The 9,380-nt window shown below is 41.0% G+C and overlaps 1 protein-coding gene across 13 annotated transcripts in view; it reads left to right on the top strand.

Annotated features, from left to right (window-relative positions):
- The window catches only part of rdgB (retinal degeneration B), a 70,029-nt gene that overhangs the window by 7,449 nt on the left and 53,200 nt on the right, over positions 1-9,380 (top strand). For 2 of the 13 annotated variants that reach the window (XM_022078433.2, XM_087349427.1), the window contains exon 1: positions 5,138-5,459. The exons of 9 other annotated variants lie outside the window; for them this stretch is intronic. The gene's annotated coding sequence lies outside the window, so the exon portion shown is untranslated. Of the gene's footprint in view, positions 1-5,137; positions 5,460-7,620; positions 8,087-9,380 lie in introns of those variants that run through there. 2 more of the 13 variants (XM_022078431.2, XM_022078427.2) reach the window with 1 other exon arrangement.

The raw sequence follows: 9,380 nt of genomic DNA, 5'->3' as shown, positions 1-9,380 counted from the left end.
GGCGGTGCCCGAATTTATAACTTGTGTTGGGCAAGGCCGTGGTCTAGGCAACACGGAGGTTTCCTCCGGGGGCTTCTTTCCCGGTTTCTCCGTGGCATCCCAACAATTATTCTATTTACACACAGAAGAAGGCAATGGCAAACCACTTCTGGATCATCTGCCAAGAACGTATATGAACAGGTCCCAGTCCGAGAAAAGGATGGAAGGATCCTGTTCATATGGACCTGTCGTCAGACAGAACACTACAAATGAATAACTATAATAATAATAATAATAATTAAATTAAATTAACTTATGTAAATGCTTGACAACAGCCAAAAAGGCCAGCAACAGCTAAGCACTAAACCAAAGTACAGGATAAAATATAATAAGTAATTAATTTATTTCAATAATAATAAAAGTAAAACAAACAAATGAAACTAAATATATAAATGTACCATATTAATAATAATAATAATAATAATAATAATTCGATTCATTTATTGAATCATATTTCACAAATAAATGGGATAATTACGATACCTAAGTAATATAATTAAATTTAATAATTCTAAATAAAATAAATAATACTAAATAATAATAATAAGAAGAAGAATAGTGGTAATTAAATCAACCGTAGCATTGTGCAGCCAGAAGTTTACTTCGATGTTGTGCCTTATCGCATTCAGTAAATATCTGAAGTACCAGCATTGTCATTCCACCCATATTTGTTGTTCTGTTGTGAGCGTCGTTGCTGCATATGACGTCAGTCGTACCGGCGCTATGACGTCATTTGCGTGTTCTCCTTTTCTAGATCGATTCTTCCCTCTCTGTAGAGTTCTTTGGCAGATCAAGGCGAAGAGTGTTTTGGGAACAATGTTAACCATTTTAAAGCCCAGTGGTAACTATATGTACCGCCTAATTTAAGAATGAATAATTTTGTATTTTTCTCACACGATGTGTTTATGATTATTGCTGAACAAGAGTTATAATTATATTTTCTTTGAGGTAGAGACTGAATTTTTAAATATTGTTTGTATGATCGTCGGCTTCAGAGGGTTGACGATGCTGTTAGGAGGCATCGTTTTGTATGGGTGCGAAACATGGTCTCTCACTCAGAGGGAGGAACACAGATTGCAGGTGTTTGAGGAGGATATTTGGGCCTAAGAGGGAAAACGATGGGACATGGAGAAAACTGCATAATGACGAGCTTAAAAATCTGTACTCCTCCCCCAATATTGTCAGGGTGATTAAGTCGAGAAGAATGAGATGGGCTGGGCATGTAGCGCGCATGGATGGGACAAGAGGTGTGCACCGGGTATTGGTCGGGAAGCCTGAGGGAAAGAGACCGCTGGGGAGACCTAGACGTAGATGGGAGGATAATCTCAGGCGGGATCTATGGGAGATAGGAGTTGAAGGAGACTGGATTTTGTTGGCCCAGGACAGGGTCCGGTGGAGGGCTTTGGTTAATTCGGTGATGAACCTTGGAGTTCCGTAAGCCATCTAGTTAGTTAGTTAGTTAGGAGGCATCGAATAATTAGTGAATAATGACTTGGAAAGACCGTGGACGGACTTTGTGGTGGCCTACTGCCCCAAACTTTGTCTGGAGGGGCTGATTAAAATCACGTGAAAGCTGTCCGGACAACTGGTCTCCGGATCGAGATTTGAATCCAGAAACTCCAGAATATTTAGGACTGATACGACCTTCGATCGCATTGTGTTATCTATTCTTGGAAGGATCATAAGTACTTCTGTCACCGTCACCTTTAACAGTGGCCTTCGGGCGTGTTTGCTGTACAGAACTGCCTTTTCCTTGTTACTACGGCCATTCCGTCCATGCATTTATCTATTTATTTTTCCCCATCGCAGCGCCGCCAACGCATAATTGTCTCAGTAGTTAAACAACGAAACAGTCAAAATCGCTCACTGTATGTTTCGTGTTCTTAAAGGCTTGTGTGTTCAAAATACGTGTTTTAATGCGCAAATAGCAATAATACTCTCGGTACGGTCCTTAGAGTTCCTGCAATTCATGCACCGATGGTCATCAGATGATGTAGGTCCTTGTAAAACGCCGTCCTGTCTCATAAGTTGTTTTTCTTCGGTGCTAGTTACGCAGAGACGTTTCTTCAGAAGCGACGAAGGCGGTGGGCGACAGTCAAGGGCCTCCCTCACACCTGTGCTTACGTATATCTGAAATGCTTTGTCGTCGTAAATTGTTGCCGTAGTTTGTCTTGTGCTTGTACTCTGAGACCGACGACAATGACGAAGAGATTTTGAACGTTGTCGATAAAAGCTTGTGGAAAGTAAACTTACATTTTTTTAAAATATACCTTCCATGAAATTATATTGTTGACGGTGTATTGTTTGTGTATTGCTGGGTCATATTATCAACCGTTCTCTTGATTTTTTTAGATATAATTAACAATTACAGCCGCCACGGTGGTCTATCGGTTAGAACGCTGGCCTTGTAATCCTGGGGTCTCGGGTTCGATTCCCGGCGGTGCCCGAATTTATAACTTGTGTTGGGCAAGGCCGTGGTCTAGGCAACACGGAGTTTTCCTCCGGGGGCATCCCAACAATTACTCCATTCACACACAGAAGAAGGCAATGGCAAACCACTTCTGGATCATCTGCCAAGAACGTATATGAACAGGTCCCAGTCCGAGAAAAGGATGGAAGGATCCTGTTCATATGGACCTGTCGTCAGACAGAACACTAAATAATAATAAGATGAGGTGGTCTAGCGGTTAGAACGCTGGTCTTGTAATCCTGGGGTCTCGGGTTCGATTCCCGGCGGTGCCCGAATTTATAACTTGTGTTGGGCAAGGTCGTGGTCTAGGCAACACGGAGATTTCCTCCGTGGCATCCCAACAATTACTCCATTCACACACAGAAGAAGGCAATGGCAAACCACTTCTGGATCATCTGCCAAGAACGTATATGAACAGGTCCCAGTCCGAGAAAAGGATGGAAGGATCCTGTTCATATGGACCTGTCGTCAGACAGAACACTAAATAATAATATAATAATAAAGTGGCAATTGTTTACGATCTGTGTTACCCTTCTTTAGTACCTACTGTAACGGGATGGAATTTCACAAGGATTGACGTATATGCCAACCATATTTCAACCACATTTAATCATTTGTTGTTGTTTTTTGCGAAAAGTCTAGGGCCTTAGGCGAGGGGACGTCTCTGTATGTAAAACACACAATATCTCAATCCGTTAATTTTATCGAATAAAGTAATATGCATCCACGGGTAGTGTGGTCATTAAAGGCAGTTTAGTCTTTTATTAAACAGGAGTGACATTTAAATATTGTAATCGATGTATTTCTGCGACCAAGAGGTGTTCATTCTTAATATAGTTTCAGTAACACGCGTTACAACAAATCAGTGTCATTGAAGCGTGTTAGGTTTCTGTTATAGTAGATTTTAGGTATTATACGTTTCTTGTTAAATTCGGTTCATAAAGCGACTACAACCCGATTTCACTGCGGTCAGTAAGATAAATTGTTTAACGGGAATTTGTAATCATAATATGGTCAGGAATTTAATCGCGGAGGTTCAGGTTCGCGCCCAGGCCAGTCCATGTGCGATTTGTGGTGGGTGAAGTGGTACTGTCGTATACTTTTCACCGCTGCTCGATATTCGGTCGTGTGTCATCTGAAGGACGGACAGAACGTCCGTTATAGACCCATTTCCACAGAGACCAAGTCTTATCACATCGCAACGATAACATGGTATGTGTGTCCGTTTGTCCGTAAGCTTGTTTCCCCTGTAAAAATCCAAGGATATACTTCGTGGCTGACGTAGAGTGGAAATATCAGAGTGAATTTTTAAAAAGTCTGTCTCATGATAACGCCTGGTGATTGGGGCTGTTGTGAACACGATAATGAACCTTAAGGTTCTGTAATATGAAGGGGATTTCTTTACAGGTTGACCGGCTGCAGTAACCGTCACCAAATTTCATGCTTGAAGGTCACGGAAGGACTTAAATCGCCTTACCTCGTGGCTGATGCCACGGTGGTCTAGCGGTTAGAACGCTGGCCTTGTAATCCTGGGGTCTCGGGTTCGATTCCCGGCGGTGCCCGAATTTATAACTTGTGTTGGGCAAGGCCGTGGTCTAGGTATCACGGAGTTTTCCTCCGTGGCATCCCAACAATTACTCCATTCACACACAGAAGAAGGCAATGGCAAACCACTTCTGGATCATCTGCCAAGAACGTATATGAACAGGTCCCAGTCCGAGAAAAGGATGGAAGGATCCTGTTCATATGGACCTGTCGTCAGACAGAACACTAAAATAAATAATAATAAAATAACCTCGTGGCTGTAACGAGTATGGAGTTGCTAACTTTGCTACGCAGCGAATTATGAGCCGTCTTCACTCGCCCTGGCTCCTCTGTTCGTGGTGAGACGTTGTATGATTTTGCAGTGACCTAGAAGCATGCAGTTTGGTGACGGCTGCTATAGACTTTGAGCTTCTCGAAGAATGAATGTGCTTCATGAAGTACGATTCATTCCTGAGGTAATTTATTTCCTCGCTGGTGATATTGTAACAGGCTAAAATTGGATGTTATTTTGTGGAGGTGTAAAAACTGCACTGATTTTAAACACATTTAGTTCTTTTAAGGAGCCGAGATTCAATTATTTTTTTAAAATTTAATGTTGGTCTGGTCGTGTGTATGTAATCTGTTTAACGAGAAGTATAAGGATCATTAATCACACAGAGGTTTGGGGGGGGGGGTGCTCGTATTTTGCGTTTCGCGAATCTGCAACACCTCAATGTTGTCCGCATTTGACCTTGAACGACAACGTATGAATGTTCCGTGAGCATAAGGGATGTTTTATGAATGAAAACTGGACCAATAGCTGAATGTAGACCTTGGCTGAGAAAACATTTTAGGACATTTGGATTCATGGGGCCTGGGTGAACTTGTTCCGGGAATACAGTTCTCCAGCCAGCGAGCAACCGGGCGCTGCTGTAGGCTGCCACCTCAACCCTCGGCTACCACCGACGGTTTACCTTTGACATTTACCAAGTTCGCAGGCAAGCTATCGGCGGATCCTGGGAATAGACGACAGGGGAAGAGGAAAGGGGGCTCTATAATCAGGACCTGCGCGTATCATGTCTCCATGATATCTACCCTCCCGCCACTCCTAACACCCCCGTCTCAAAATCTTCCTTATTCAACTCTTTTCCTCGATTACAGACAACAGTGGAACACTTCTGATTTGGCGTGGTGTTGATATGTTGTTTGATTGTTTCGTCGTGTGGCGGAACTGTTGAGTGAGTCTGTGTTTTGTTTCTGTCATGGTGCGTCAAGTCTGAGCTTCTGTGTGGAAAAGTGCCCGAAGTTGAACAGAATTGTTAATTAGCCTGCTGGTGATTTATAAACATAGAAGCGTCACTGCTGTTCATTTTAAAATCGCGTCTTGTGAGCAAGGCACAATTTCGTGTCCCAGTGGTGTCACGGTGTAATTATTTTTAATAATATTATATCTTTATTAATATTAGTGCATGAATTTGTCATCATAGGCGTAGAAATATTTTTAGACTTTGGTTACACACGCTTTTCTGATTGCAGCGAAAACTTTATTTAATTCGTAACGATTTCTCATTCAATTGCAATTTAACTGCACGTTATCAGTACCGATGTATTCAACGACGTCTTTATGCACTTGCAGATTTACATTAAAAAGGGCATCTGTACGGTTACCTTAGCTTTAACAGTTATATTCTTATGTTGGTGTTTTGAGTTGCATATCGATTAAAATATTTGCAGTTTTTATAGACCTAATCATCAAATTCAGAATCATGCACGTATAAAACCGCTAGAATTTTAACTGGGATTTCAGAGTACGCTTTGCGATCTGCACATTCATAAAGTTCTGTACGCCTTATACAAATTACAGCGCAATATTAATTCTTGAGAGATAATACCTCAATTAACGTGATAATAATTATATTAGAATATATTATTAATTTTTAATTAATCACTGTAATCCTGTGATCTGCCAGTGAGTTTAAATTAATATTTAAAAACCGATTTCTTAACTCAATACGTCTCTATTACATGGATACGTTGATTAATGATGTTTAAGGAAATAATCCATGTTTTAGTCTGAGAATCATACAATCTGTGAGGAAAATGCTGTTACTGATTGTTAAAGCGTGTGATGTACATGGTTACCGCTAGGTTTTAAAGAGTTTATGTTCCATCGTCAGAATTCAGACGAATTCCTGTAACTTCATCATGCGGTTCAGCGTTGTCGTATGGAAATCGTTGTGCTCTGTAAGTCGAAAAGGCGCTGGGAACATGGCTGTAGAAAAGTGATGTCACCAGGAATAGTCGTTTGCCTTGTGTGAGATACGTAAAGTTTTGTAGACTGACCGAACGTGAGATAAATATTAAATGTTTCTGAGCTTGTCGAGAGGTCCCAAGTTCGATTTTCGGTCTGGGGGTCGGGTACCATATTTTACGTTTTTCTTAAGCCGATTCAGGTAGTTGCTTGGGATATGCCTTAAAATAGACCACTGCCGCTATATTCCAGAGGCCTCTCATTTCATTATGGAATTTGCAGTTCTCACGGCAGTGAGGACGAAGATGGCTGGCTTCTGGGCTGTAGCGCTGTATAGTCTATTAGAAGTTTGTCACCGTTTTAGAGGTCCTTGCTGCCCTGATGATGGAAGCAGCAAGGATCTATGAAACATCGATAAACGTCTGCCAGACACGGTACTACAACCCTGAAGACAGCCATCGATGTGTTACTTAATTTTTCATTTTTCTTTCTTGTGGTGAATCTTATATTTTTGTGAAGGGAACTAGCATTATTTTGAGGCTGTGCCGCCTATGTTTGGCATTACTGTCTTTAAAAGAAGTGCCATGTCGGCGCCTTGGATAGCCCGGGCTTGACCGTAACCCAGGTAGAGAGTATGGAGACGCAAGGGTGTCGCATCGAATGAATATGGCATCCAAGGTTTCAACTTGTGTGGGAATTCAAAGAATGAAGTTTATTATTACGATACTCGCAAATTATCAATTTTTATCTCAAAATGACACAGAACATAGCTTATTTTTCAAATTTCGAAAAGTTCAATATTAATTTTATATGTTTATACCATGTTTCCGAATGTTTGTGCTAGTAATATGTACACCACACTGATAGAACATAAAAGGCTGCAACTTATGAAATTCTAAAACAGAATTTACAAGATATGTATCATAAAGCAAGCCGTGATTCTGTTACGAAAAGAAATATATAAGAAGGTTTTATCGAAAGGAACGTAATACAACGGTGCTGACATTGGTAATGAAATAATTTCATTGGTTAGAGCCAATGTATCTGTGGTTAAATATTTATTGCAACCACCAGGTCTCGAACTGAGCATATCTATTCCGATAGTCTTAACTGAATTGCTTAATTTCTTGTAGGCAACAGCTTAATTCAGTCAGAATTGAGTAAAATACCGAGGAAACTTTAAAAATAAGTTATCAGGATATGACATGGATGGAACGCTGTTGGCCACGTTAATATCCGTCCAGTGGCAGTCCCACTGTTGAACGTCCTCGTCTCACTAGGTGTTCAGCCGTCGTAACTTGTGCGTCCGCAAACGTGACGTCATAGCTGTTACTCGTTGTTTGACTTTTTAGCGTAATGGATCCGTATCGCGTCGGTTTCTGAGAGGACAGAAATGTCCAGACCGCGATCGGTTTCCACTTCACACGCTACTCGCTTGTTTATCGAGTCTCCCGTTTTCCTGACTCCTTCAATTCATTGAGGACTTCTTGAAATGGTGTTAATCAGAACTTTTACGGTGTTAATTAGTCCAGTGATAATGAGCATAGTTCGTTTTGATTTCGTAACGTAATCGTGGAGAGGGAACTTCTAAGTTTTTAGTGAATTCTGTAGTGTATGTGTAAAGTCGTTTCGTACTGTACTTCATCTGTTTTTCTTGTCGCAAGGCTGTTTGTTAAGAGGTTATAAACCGGTTTATAGAAAAACAAGACAATGTTCACAGCCGTTTTGTCTCTTGGCAACCGTTTAATTCTTCCAGTGACAACTCTGAGGGTCCACGGAGGAAAATAATAAAAGTGTTAAATGTGAGTATTGTATGTTCGTAGGATCGGCATGTTAAATAAGCAGTTTCACCAATTTATTTTATTTTATTTTATTTTAAGATCTCTTTCTGAAGTGGTAGTGTAGTCTGGTAAAAGGTTACCGACGTTTCAGAGATGCTTGTTGCTCCCGTCATCAGACCGAGACGGATGTGCGAATATTTGTATTTGACATATTTTACTTAAACAAAATGTGATTTGAGTGGGATTCGATTGTGTGACCATCTGCGAACGAGTACACAGTGCCAACTCATGAGTTACATTACATTTCATTGCTGGGTTATTTACTTCGTTTCCGATTTTAGCCTTTGTAACATTAATAAACTCAAGATACTTAGAAATTTGTGGAATAGGAAAGTGGGCTTTGCGTATTATAGCCGGATGTGCCTGTTTATTGTTTTTTGAATCTCCGGCCAGAGCAATATTTTCCCGAAAGTTTGGAGTGAGTTCGTCGTGTAACTCGTCTATTTCTCGTGTTATGCGAGACGCAGTTCCCCCTCGGATCTCAGCACTTTTTGCGATTCCGAGAAAACTCGGTAATGTCTTTCCCTGTCTGCTGATTACAGACATCAATATGTGAACGAAGTGACTGGTTTTTGTGAAAAGCTATTAGAACACCATTTGCAATTAGAGGCACTCCCATCTTGGTACTTTGAAACAATTTGAAGACGGCGTTGGGATCAGCCCTGCCACCTTAGAGTTTAAGATTTTACCTAGAGAAGTGCCCGACCTTCTGATTAAAAACAACCTTGTTGACTTGATCATAAGGTTTTAAATAAGTAGTTATTTATTACGATGATTTATGAACATACTAGGAGCTCTGCCCCCGAATCGCTTCGCTCGACAACCCCGCGGGGTTGGCGAGCATCATCCCTTTAACATTTTCCCATTTCCTTCCCTTCCGTTGTTTCCCCTCGTTTTAGGGATTTAGGGACGAAAAATTAGAAACATGAGCAGTTTTGAACACTTCGTCTCTTCTCGAGGTGAAATGCTCACACACTTCACATGATACGCGTACATTAATAAAATCTGTTTCATCGGACACATTTTCTGCATCATGTTCAATAACCAGCTTCTAAACTTCTTTCATATTAGCTGCCTCGTCGTCTTTCCTCTACAGTATTCATAATTAACGCCCACTCACTTTTACCACGATGACGCAGAATACTGGTGCCACAACCATCTTAACCGGTAGAAGAGTTAGGTCCAACCACTATTTTTGTGAGACACCTACCGGCAGATTCTTTCTTTAAACGCAGACTCACTCAGTGCGATTACC

Source organism: Zootermopsis nevadensis, unplaced genomic scaffold, assembly GCF_977971745.1.
Source record: "Zootermopsis nevadensis isolate Lab colony 2312 unplaced genomic scaffold, Znev_1.0 Znev_ptg000016l, whole genome shotgun sequence".
NCBI lineage: Eukaryota > Metazoa > Arthropoda > Insecta > Blattodea > Termopsidae > Zootermopsis > Zootermopsis nevadensis.
Note: the sequence above shows the minus strand (reverse complement) of the source record. Positions and strands in the feature narration are given on the sequence as shown.